Source organism: Pinus tabuliformis, chromosome 1_1, assembly GCF_031772625.1.
Source record: "Pinus tabuliformis cultivar Carrire ecotype Pingquan chromosome 1_1, CPIR1, whole genome shotgun sequence".
Classification (NCBI taxonomy): Eukaryota; Viridiplantae; Streptophyta; class Pinopsida; order Pinales; family Pinaceae; genus Pinus; species Pinus tabuliformis.
Window position 1 is genome coordinate 759,772,501 of NC_142297.1, and position 12,518 is coordinate 759,785,018.

Consider the following 12,518-nt stretch of genomic DNA (forward strand, 5'->3'; position numbering starts at 1 on the left):
GAAGGTAGTTGACCTTGCTCTTTGGGATCTTCAATCAATGAAGGCTCATACAATCACAAGTTTTCAACATTTATGACTGAATAGGTTTGCATATAAGCTGGTAGATCTAGGCGGAAGGGTTGACATACATTGTCATTGATGTCAATATGGAAATATTCTAGGAGCCAGAGGAAGGCAAGCAGACTATCAGAGCTACATGAGGAGCAATATATATATGTCATACATATATTCCTAAGAAGAACCTATTGGAGGAGCAAAATAAAGCTATTGGAGCTCAGGAGGAGCCATATCAGGAGCAATATATGCCACAAAAGAGTTAAAGGAGGTGGAAGTGTTAAAGAGGCCGAAAACACACACACACACACACACACACACACATATATGAAATATCACTATCGGAGGCAGAAAAGGGTGTATATTTCGGAATACACTATCGGAGGTGGCAAATACATATATATCAGCGGATCGGCATCGGCGATGCCACAAGGCAAGGGAAAGACCCCTGGGGTCATGCGATATGCGATTGTGATGATCGACGATCGCATTATTGCATCGCCGCGATGCAAAGGAGCGGGGCTAATAACACATGCTACTGCTTATTGATTACATAGGTGGACCCGATGGGTTTTATAAACCTGACTTTATAAATTTTAAGTTCCACACATAACGGTTTTTTTTTTCTATGTATTGGCGTGTTTCAGTGTAAAAATCAAAATACAAGGGAAAAGCCCTAAAGCGATAAAGACCGGACCCGAAAGGATTTTTAGAAGTGGTCCTATAGTACTTAAATTCCATAAGCGGGATTTCAGGTGGGCCTTAGGCAGTAAATGGTATTGGGCTGGCTCCGCCCGATCCCATACAATGGGCGACGCATGGTTGGTGGAGGAAAGAGAGAAACCACTTTCTTCGGGCAGGTATCCTCCGTACTTCTGGGCCACCTGAAAATGAATATCGACCGCTAGATTGAGGATCCCTCAGATCGATAGTGGGCTAGAGATAGTGACCAAAGGCGGACCCAAAGCAGTTATAGATGTGGGTGTAAAGTTCTTTGAAGTCCGCCCTTAAGCGTTTTGGTTAGGATTTTCATATATTTCCTATTTATTTCAGTATTTGTGTTGCCCAGGATTTTTTAGGCCAAAAAGCTTATAATTAGGGTTCTGATAGTTCAGTAGACCTAAACAAAGCTGATTGTGATTGCGATGGTGACGTGGAAGGTGGGACCTTCTCGTTGGTACTATCCCTCCAATAAATTATCTCCGTAAACAGTAAAGTCTGTTGGACGCACATTATTATTAAAAAGGCCTCTGTTATAGTTTTTTAATGTGCAACAGTCTTCTTTGAGTATTTTTGGTCCTCACTATTGAATCAATGTGTCCCTGAAGTGTTGGTGAACATGAAGAGACAGAGGAAGCCGAAAAGCTGGGAAGTCGAAGGACAAGCCAACACAGAGGAAACTGAAAAGCAGGGAAGCCGAAGGACCAGCAATGTAAAGGAAGCCAAAGCGATGAAGAAGAGGGAATCCAAAAAACAAGCCAACATAAAGGAAGCTGAAGCGAGCGTTGAGGAATCCGAAGAGCCAGCGGAACGCGGAAACCAACAGTCAGAGGCACCAGGAACATATAAAACAGGAAAAAAAAGGAAAGGGTTTTTGTGTGCATATAATCAGAGCAAAAGAAAGCAAAAGTTTAGGTAGAGGCAGGAGAAGCAGGAGAACAAGAGTGAAACATAAGCTCAACAGGCTTGGGAGTAGAGAACTACAACAAAACATTTTATATGAGTTGATCATAAAGGGTTGGAGCCTCAAAACTAAAAGGATTGGAATCCTTGGGAGTTGGTGCTCCTAAGTCTAGGACTGTTGCCTTGGCAAAACAGAGTTGGAGCTATAGAGGTTGGAGCCTCACAAAAGTCCAAGTTGGTGCTTGGAAACTGACTGCAACCATTTATATATTGTATCTATTTCATTACACTATTTGTGTTAATAAAAGCATTTATTCCATCTATCTATTTCTTTGTTCCATATATAAATGTTTTGGTGATAAAAAGAACAACTAAAAAAAAGAAATATTGATTCATCCCCCCTCTCAGTATTTCCAACAGAAATCATTTTCACCAATTTTGTGAAGTATTTTGAAAGGACCATATCTAATTGGTTTCAACTTTTAACCTTCCCCTTGTAGTGTTTCCTTGCTGATGTACAATTAGACTTGATCACCAACTTGAAAACTATGCTCAACTCGATGCTTGTGATGTCACACCTTATACTTTGATTGGCTTCTTTCCAGATGTTCCTATACTACCTGGTGAATTTATTGGATTTGTTCAATGAACTTGGTTACTTTGTCCACATCACTGTGTCCATCAACTTTTTGTCTTTACCAAATACAAAATCCAAGGGAGACTTTGATATAAAACCAAAACAAGTCTCAAAAGGAGATCTCTGAGTAGAAGAATGTTTTTCATGGTTGTAAGAATGATGCACATAACACAAATGCTCATCCCAAAGTTTGGGATGCTTGCTGCAATATCCTCGAAGCAACTGTATCACTGTCCTGTTGAACACTTCTATCTGACCATTTGTTTGTAGATGAAATGCTGTTCTCTTCTTTAACTTTGTGTCCATTAACTCCCATAGACTTGACCAAAATTTCCTGACAAATCGGGAATCTCGATTGGATACAATAGAAGTGGGTAACCCAAAATAAACCCATACATTTTGAAAGAAAAAATTTGCAGTTTGTTCAACTGTGACCTGATACACATCTTACTGAACCTATTGTAGGTTTTAACCCCGTACATAAATTACCTGCATACAAATTCTAAAACATAGAAAATAAACAATGCGAGAGCATAACACATAAAACACATATACACATATTTTCCTGTGGATCCCAAAACCAGGATTGCTAGCTTGATTTTTCATTATGTTCCTTTCAATGTTACAATACATATTTATACCTGCCGAAGCATCCAATATGATGGACCAAAAACCATCGCGTCCAAAACCATGGACTGAAAACCATCACGTCCAAAACCATGTGCGAAAATCATGCACAAAACCATAGGTAGGTCCACCCAACCTAATATAGGGTCCAAAAAACAAAATTTTCTGGGGCACTGCCTCAGACCCCATAAAGGGGGGTTACCTGCACCCCTTAAACCCCCTGTGACCCCCCCCACTACACAATCGGCACAATGACGAGGGGTCTCCACCCCCCCAACCCCCTGTTAACTACGTGGGCTAGTCGTGGAAATAATATAACACAACCCAACATTCTCCCACTTGTTGTTTTCTTTCCACACTGGGCCATAAGAGAGCTTAGTCATTTATCCAACCTTGCAATTCCCATTGTTTCTCTACACCAAGAGAACTTCTCAGAGCTCACATATTTTGTCAATGCATCTATAGTATTCTTCAAAGTGTCCACCTTTACCAACAACACGTTTTTGTCTTCTATCATATCCCTCACATAGTGATACTAAACATCAATGTGCTTTGTCTTTGAATGATATTCAAGGTTCTTTGCCAAGAAAATTATACTTTGGCCATCACAGTCTATCCTTATTGTTCCCTGTACTAACCCCATACTTGAACACAATCTCTGCAACCAAACTGCTTCCTTGCTTGCATGAGTGGCTGCCATGTATTATGCATCTGTAGTTGATAGTGCCACTACAGATTGTTTCTTACTCATCCAACTGACTACACCTCCAAATAGTTTAAACACATACCCACTTGTAGATCTTCTCTGATCCAGATCCCCATACCAGTCTGCATCAACAAAGCCATGAATATCCAACACTCTGTCCAATCTTGGTCTTCCTTGGTAGCACAAACCATAATCACTAGTGCCAGGAAAATACCTGAAAACTTGCTTCACTGCTATCTAGTGCTCCTTCCCTGGTTTTGACATAAACATACTCAATACTCCCACTGCATATGCAATGTTTGGTCTAGTATAGACCATTGCATACATCAGGCTACCGACTGCACTTGCATATGGAACACGGGACATGTCCTCTTCCTCTTCTTGTGTCTTGGGACACTGTTCAACAAATAACTTCACACCTACAGGGATAGGAACCTTCACCAGTTTACTATCCTGCATATTAAACCTCTGCAGTATTGTCTTGACATACTTCCTATGGTTTAACCAGAGCTTCCTCTTTTCCCGGTCTCTTTTAATTTCCATGCCCAAAATATAGTTTACAACACCAAGATCTTTCACGTCGGATTTGGAGGATAATTGGGTCTTCAAATCCTAGATAATTTCTTTGTTATTTCCAACTAGCAGCATATCATCCACATACAAGACTAGATAAATAACACGGTCACCAATTAATTTAAAATACACACAACGATTTGCTTTTCTTCTGCTGAAGCCAAGTCCCCATATAAATGTATCAAATTTATGATACCACATCCTTGGTGATTGTTTTAACCCATACAGAGACTTCTTTAACTTGCATACCAGTTCTTTCTTACCCTTCACCGCAAAGCCTTCAGGTTGCTTCATGTAGATTTTCTCTTCCAAATCCCTGTGAAGAAATGCTGTCTTCACATCCATTTGTTCTACCTCAAAATCAAAAGCAACATCAACATATAAAAGTAATCTAGTGGAAGTTACCTTGGAAATAGGAGAAAAAATGTCACCAAAATCAATTCCCGGCACCTGGGAATAACCTTTTGCTACCAACCGAGCTTTGTATTTCTCCACCTTTCCTTCTGCATTTGTCTTCTTCTTGAACACCCATTTGTTGCCAATGGGTTTCCTTCCAACTGGCAACTCCTCTAGATCCCAAGCCTCATTTTTGTGCAAAGATGCCATTTCATCAACCATAGCCTCTTTCTAGAGTTTGCCATCCTCTGAATCTATTGCTTCCTTCAAAGTTCTAGGATCATTGTCAAATAATAGAAAAAGAAAAATTTGAACACAAAGTAGATGGACTATACCCTTCCAACTGCCTTCTTTCTTGAACTGATCTTCTCACACCCGAAGTTTGTGGCTCTTCATCTTCTGATTCCTCCTTTGCTGTAGAGTCTGATTCTTCCTCCTTAAGCTAAAACTCTATCTTCTCAGGTTCCTTTGGTTGGACTTCATGTTTAATAACATCTTTCACCTTTTTGAACACCACATCTTGGCTGTACACAACCTTCCTGTTACCGGGTTCCAAAGCCTATAACCCTTTAAACCATCCTTATACCCAATAAAGATGCACTTTTCTGATTTACTATCCAACTTGGTTCTTTTCTCCTTTGGAACATGTACATATGCATCACATCCAAATATCTTTAGATGTGAAAGAGAGGGTTTCTTACGAGTCCATACCTCTTGTGGAGTCTTATCCTCCAACGCTGATGAATGTGATCTGTTGACAAGGTAACATGCAGTCTCCACTGCCTCTGCCTAGAATTACTGTCCTAACCCAGCACCACTGAGCATGCTTCTTGCCCTTTCCATCAACGTCTTGTTCATTCTTTATACAACTCCATTTTTCTCAAGTGTGTATGGAGTAGTCTTTTGCCATGCTATACCACACTTCTTACATAATTCTTCAAATTCCTTACTGAAAAACTCTCCATTGTTATCTGTCCTCAACACCTTTATCTTCTTCTCTATCTAGTTTTCCACTAGAGCCTTAAATTCTTTAAACCTGTTAAAGACTTTAGATTTCTTCTTAAGGAAATATATCCATGTATTCCTTGAGAAGTCATCTATAAATGATACATAGTACATAGACTTACCTAGTGATGGAACCTTCCCAGGTCCAAACACATCACTGTGCATACATTCTAATATTTGTTTCTCCTTCTTACCACTAGAGGGGAAAGTCACCTGATTTTGCTTCCCATATACACAATTTTCACAGAAATCAAAATCTAGAGAGATGTTACTCATGCCTTCTACCATACCTTTAGCAAGAAGTATTCAAAGGCCCTTCTCTCCAATATTTCCAAGCCTTTGATGCCACAACATCGTCTTATCTCTAGAGACCACTAGATTTTCTGCTCCAGTTTCAGGAACCATAAAGCTATTGCACCCATCAACAACAGTGATACCTTGCAGCTAGTACAGAGTTCCAATCCGAACTCCCTACATCAATACCAATGCTCCTCAAACCATCTTGCAGGTATCCTTCTTGAACACTGTTTTTACACCTGCATCATCCAGCTTGCTTACGGAAATCAGATTTCTAGCCAATGAAGGAATATGCAGAACACCTGGAAGTGTTCTAACCCTTCCACCTTGCAACTTCAACTTTACTTTTCTGCGACCAACGATTCTAACCTTCCTGTCATCCCCCAAGAAGACATCACCACCATCATATTTCTCATACTCACAGAACCACTCTGTATGGGTAGTGAAGTGAAAGGATGCACCTGAGTCAATCAACCATGCCTCATGAACCACATGTGTACTTGAATAAGCCAAGTACACATCCCCACCTTCATCTGAGGTGTTTTTCACCTTTGCAGAAGGAGCATCATCAGATCTCTTTCCTTTGTCAGGAGCTTTAGATTTACAGTCCCTTTTGTAGTGCCCTTCCTTTCCGCATTTCTAGAAAACCACCTTTACATGTTTTTCTGGAGATTTAGATCTCCCACTTGATGACCTATTTTTGTTTCTGTTCTGAGACCATCCTCATACAGACAAGGAATCACCATTCTGGCTCTTCATTTTTTTCCCTCTGATCTCCTCCATTAGCAAGGATGAGACTATTTCATCAAACTACAAGGCAATTGTATTGCTACCTATTGCAATAACCAGACTATCCCACGAATTTGGTAGAGAACACAACAAACTGATGCACTTATCTTCATCTGAAATTTTAATATCAATAGATAATAACTGATTTACCACAGTATTAAATGCGTTCAGATGCTCTGTCGCCGAGTCTCTATCTTTCATCCTCAGGTTATACAGCTTTTTCCATAGGATCGTTTATTCACTAGTGACTTAGATTGGTACAAAGTCCCTAACTTGTCCCACAAAGCCTTCGCCGTAGCTTCCCCTGATACATTCAACAATATTGAATCTGAGACACACAATTGTATGGTGCTCTTTGCCTTCCGATAAAACTTCTTCCATTATTCATCGGACACCCCCATTGGTTTAGTACCCGGATCTACCATGATCCATTGATATTTATCCACCAATAGATCCTCCATCTTGAGTTTCCACAACTCAAAACTCTGATCATTAAATTTATCGATCTCTATATTTCCACTGCTCACCATATTCTTTCACCATCAGAATCAATTTCGCAGATCTCCCACTGCACAGGTTCTACCACAGGCCTGAGCGAAACCCCTTAGCAACAAAGGCGTCCCCTTGAAGCCAAAACATCTCTGATACCAAATGTAGGTTTTAACCCCGTACATAAATTCCCTGCATACGAATTCTAAGACACAGAAAATAAATAATTCGAGAGAATAACACATAAAACACATATACACAGAGATTTTCCCCTAGATCCCAAAACCGGGACTACCAGCTTGATTTTTCATTATGTTCATTTCAATGTTACAATACATATTTATACATGCCAAAGCATCCAATACCATGGACCGAAAACCATCGCGTCCAAAACCATGGACCGAAAACCATTGTGTCCAAAACCATGTGCGAAAATCTGCACAAAACCATAGGTAGGTCTGCCCAACCTAATATAGGGTCCAAAAACAAAATTTTCCAGGGTGCTGCCCCAGACCCCATAGAGGGGGGTTACCTGGACCCCTCAAACCCCCTGTGGTCCCCCCGCTACGCAATCGACGCAACAAAGGGGGGGCTCCACCCCCTGATTAACTACGTGGGCTAGTCGTGGAAAGAATATAACACAACCCAACACCTATCCACAACTACATACAAATAATCATGACTCTTTTTAGACTCTGGCAATCCCCCAACAAAATCCATGCAAACACTTTCCCAAGGATGAGAAGGAATTGGAAATGGAGTATACAAGCCTAATTTTCTATTACTTGGCTTGCTTGTAGCACACATAGTACATCCTTTAATATATCTAGAAACAATTTCATTCATTCGTGGCCAATAACAGAATATTTGTAATTGTGAAACTATTTTACTTACACCAAAATGACCCGATATGAGAGAAGTATGTGCTTCTCAAATTATATTAACTCTTTCAGTTTGTGGAATGCATAACTTTCCCAAATGATATAAGAGTTTATCCTTAATAAAATAATCCAATTCTTCTACCTGCTTACCATGACTTAAAGTTGCATATACATCCTTAAAATCCGTGTCTTGAGCATATTGTTCAATGTAACTTTCATGAATTACTGAATTATGCTTAAGTATTGTGGATGCATTTATAATTGGTTTTGATAACATGTCTTCAACCTTATTATGTATGCCCTTCTTACATCTGATAACAAGATGAAATTGCTATAGGAAACCCATCCACCGATAGTGTCTTGATTGTTGCAATTTAGTTTGTGAGTGTAAATATTGAAGTAGTTGATGATCTATATATATGATTGTTTCTTTATCCATTATGTAATGTTTCCACTTTTTAACACTTTGAACTAATGCATACAATTCTTTATCATATGTAGGATAGTTAGCTACTACTGATGTGAATGTCTTAGAATGAAAGAATATAGACTTTTTGTGCTACATCAACTTTTCCCACATGGAATATTCACTTGCATCTATCTCGATCTCAAATGGATGCTGAAGATCTGGTAGTGCTAGTACTGGCGCTGTACTGATCCTTTCTTTCAATGTGTCGAAAGCTTTCTGTTGTTTGCCTCCCCACTAAAACACCTGTTTCACACTTGTCAAAGCATGTAAAGGAGTTGCAATCAAAGAAAAGTTAGCAATAAATTTTTTCCAATATTGTGCTACCCCTAAGAGACTTCTAACTTCTGTAGTAGTATTGGGCTTAGGAAACTTTACAATGACTTCGGCCTTAGAGGGATCTATCTTCGATTCACCACCCCCTACAATATAACCCAAATAATTTAAAGATGTTATGCCAAATTCACATTTTGACAATTTTACATAGAGATTTTCTCTTTTCAAAACATCTAAAATCTGCTTACATGCTTTACATGTTCATCCCATGTTCTACTGAAAACAAGAATATAATCTAAATAGACTATTACAAAATCATCAATGAATGGTCTAGATACATCATTCATGACTTGCATGAATGTAGCGAGAGAGTTAGTTAAGATAAAAGGCATAGCCATCCATTCATAGAGTCCTTGCTTTGTTTTGAAAGCAGACTTCCATACATCTTGTTCTGTAACTCTGATCTAATGGTAGCCGCTTCGCAAGTCCAATTTAGAGAAGAAAAACTACATCTTTTAACTGATCTATCAAATCATCAATACGAGGAAGAGGATAATGATTCTTTATTGTGATTCTATTTAATGCTCTAAAATCAATGCACATTCTCCACGAACCATCTTTCTTTCACACTAACAAAATAGGTGATTCACACAATGATGTGCTTGGTCAAATAAACCCTTGATTGAGAAACTCCTATACTTGCTTCTTTATCTCTGCATTCTCTAGAGCTGATAACCTATACATTCCAATGTTAGGTAGTGGAGCATCTTGCTGCAAATAAATCTCATGTTCTATCTCTTGGTTGGGTGGAAGCCCTTTAGGCACTTGAAATAGAATATCATAAGCAGAAACAACTTTAACTAGATCAACTTTCAATTTAGGATTACAACCTTGGAAAGCATCATATTTATCAATATCCTTTACTTTTACAATCATAAGTAAAAATTGTTTACTTGAATTTACAATTCTTTTCATTTGTCCTAAACTTATGAGAGAGAAATTATCTTTTAGTTTATGAGCTCTTACAATATATTCAATTCCATCCTTAGTAAGTTGATAATTATTTTCAGTTCGATAGAAGATAACATTTCTATCGTACAAGTATGGACTTCCTAATACAATTCCACTTATGTCCAATGGGACTATGTCTAACTCAACCTCATCTACAAACTTTGACCCAATAGAAAAACAAAGTTTACATTGCTTCGTAACTTGTAGCTTAGTTGTATAACACACCCAACCTAATGGATGTGGCTTTTTATGAGGTTTTGTTTCTAGACCCAACTTCTTTACAATTGCTTCAGAAATCAAATTAACTTGTGACCCACTATCAAATAAAGTATCAATTTTAGTATGTTTGGAAATGACTCTAATGTGAAATAGCTCATTTCTTTTCCTCTCATCATTATCATTATCAACAGAATGTGAAGAAGTACTTGTAAATACTTTAGAATCTTTACCTTTTATACCTGTAGCTATAACCGTTGTCTCATCACCTAAATCTGATCCCAAGTCCTTTTGAATAGAAACAACATTCTTTCGATCTTTACTCCCAAACTTCTTAGGCTTCAATTCCGAATGCAGTGACCAACAATGTGCCTCATCGTGACCTTCCTTCTTATAATGAGTGCATGAAGGTTTATCCTTCTTCACAGTGTTTGTTTTCTTCTCCTTCCATTTAAGTTTCTTCTTGCCTTTATTCTTGCTTTCAATAGGTTTGGATGATTTCCCAACATCTTGGGTTACATTTTTACCTCTAGCTTCTAGATGAGTTGCTTGAATCGATACATCATCTAAGCTAGTTGGATTAAACATAAGTATAATAGTATGCCTCAAATAACTATGAAGACAACCTATGTATTTCAACAATCTCTGTTGAGTCCAATGATATGCCTAATGTTAAATCTCTCTTACGGAATTATTGAGTATAACTTTCAAGGATAATTTTAGGGGCAAATGTTCGCCCTTTGGCAAAATTAAGGGGTTTTAAATTTTTAGTGGGCGAATATTTTGTATCATAGTACATTTTTACAAATCACCTCAAATAGCCCACCTTATTTTAAGGGAGAGGGTAAAAAAGGTAAATTTAGCCCTTGAAATTAGGACTTACAACCTTCCATTCGCCCATTTTCAAGAATAGGTTTTATTTAAGTGAATCCTATGGGCCAAATGGCATATTTATAAAAGAGGTATGGTAAATTAATAAAAATATAAATAAATGAGAGGTATGGTAAATAAATAAAACATTTTTTATATTTACTCCATAAGTCACCTTATATACATGTAAGGGTGTAAACAAATAAAAATATAAGTAAAGTGGAGGTATGGTAAATAAATAAAATGTCTTTTTATACTTACTCAAAATGTATGGTAAATAAATAAAAATATAAATAAACTACACGTATCGTAAATAAATAAAACCTCTTTTTATATTTAGTCCATAACCCTCGTTCTATTTATGAAGGCTTAAGAAAGAGATTTTATTTAAATGAATCCTATGGGCCAAATACCATATTTGTAAAAGAGGTATGGTAAATTAATAAAAATATAAATAAAGGAGAGGTATGATAAAAAAATAAAACATTTTTTAATATTTACTCCATAAGCCACCTTATATTTACGAACACTCAAAAAATGGGTTATATTTAGGTGAAACCTATGGCCAAAATACTATGGGACAAATACCATGGACTAGATTGTTATTAATACCATGCAAAAAACCATTATTAACCCTAATATTAGAATTAATAAAAATAAAAATGGCACATGGTATTGACCCATGGTATTCACCTGGAATGTAGCCTATTTAAATGGGGTAATTAAACCAGCATGTAGCCTATGCTAAGATTCACTAGGACTTTACAAAGTTTTATTATTTAGTGAAAGACTCGCCAAGATCTTACAAGCTTTTATAATTGAGTAAAATATTCGCCATGCCTAGTGAGAGATTCGCCAAAAAATTATATATACATATTATATTATTGATAAAATCGCCTTCCATTTTTCCTATATACCATGGAGATTCGCCCATTTATTATATTTATAAATTTAGGGGTGGTTCTTAAAATTTTCCCTGATAACTTTGAACACATTGACCTTTTAATTGACGTAGTGTTTACCAACTCATCATTGCTTGTTGCATATAAGCCAAAGAATAAAATTTCTTCTTAATGGAAGAAACAAATTCATTCCAAGTTGAAATGATTTTACCATGCTTTTGGAGATTTTCTTGTGTCTTGCCTTCCCACCATACAAGTGCGGTTCCTCCAAGTCGAGGGTTAGCAAGCTGAATCTTCTTGCTTTCTGAAACAACTTTTTGTACCTTGCAATATACTTCAATTTGTCTTATCCAATTATCAAGATTTTCAGTGTTAAGTTCTCCATCATAAATTGGCAAATCAAATTTTACATCTAATTTGATCAAAGAGGTTTTCTTTTTTTTCTTCTTCTTAGAAGGACTAGATTTATGAGAAGAAGAAGAAGATGATGACGATGATGGTGATGATGGAGGAGATGGTGGAGGATGCATTCCTCCCTTTCCCTTATCTTCTTAATCTTTAGGAGATGAAGTGAATTCATCTTTGCTTTTCTTAAACTCGCGATACATCTCTTCCACCATAGCATGTATCGTCATGAAACTATCCAAGAATTGAGATTCTGACCCAAGTGGAGTTTCATCAGCCATTCTTCTTTGTGAAA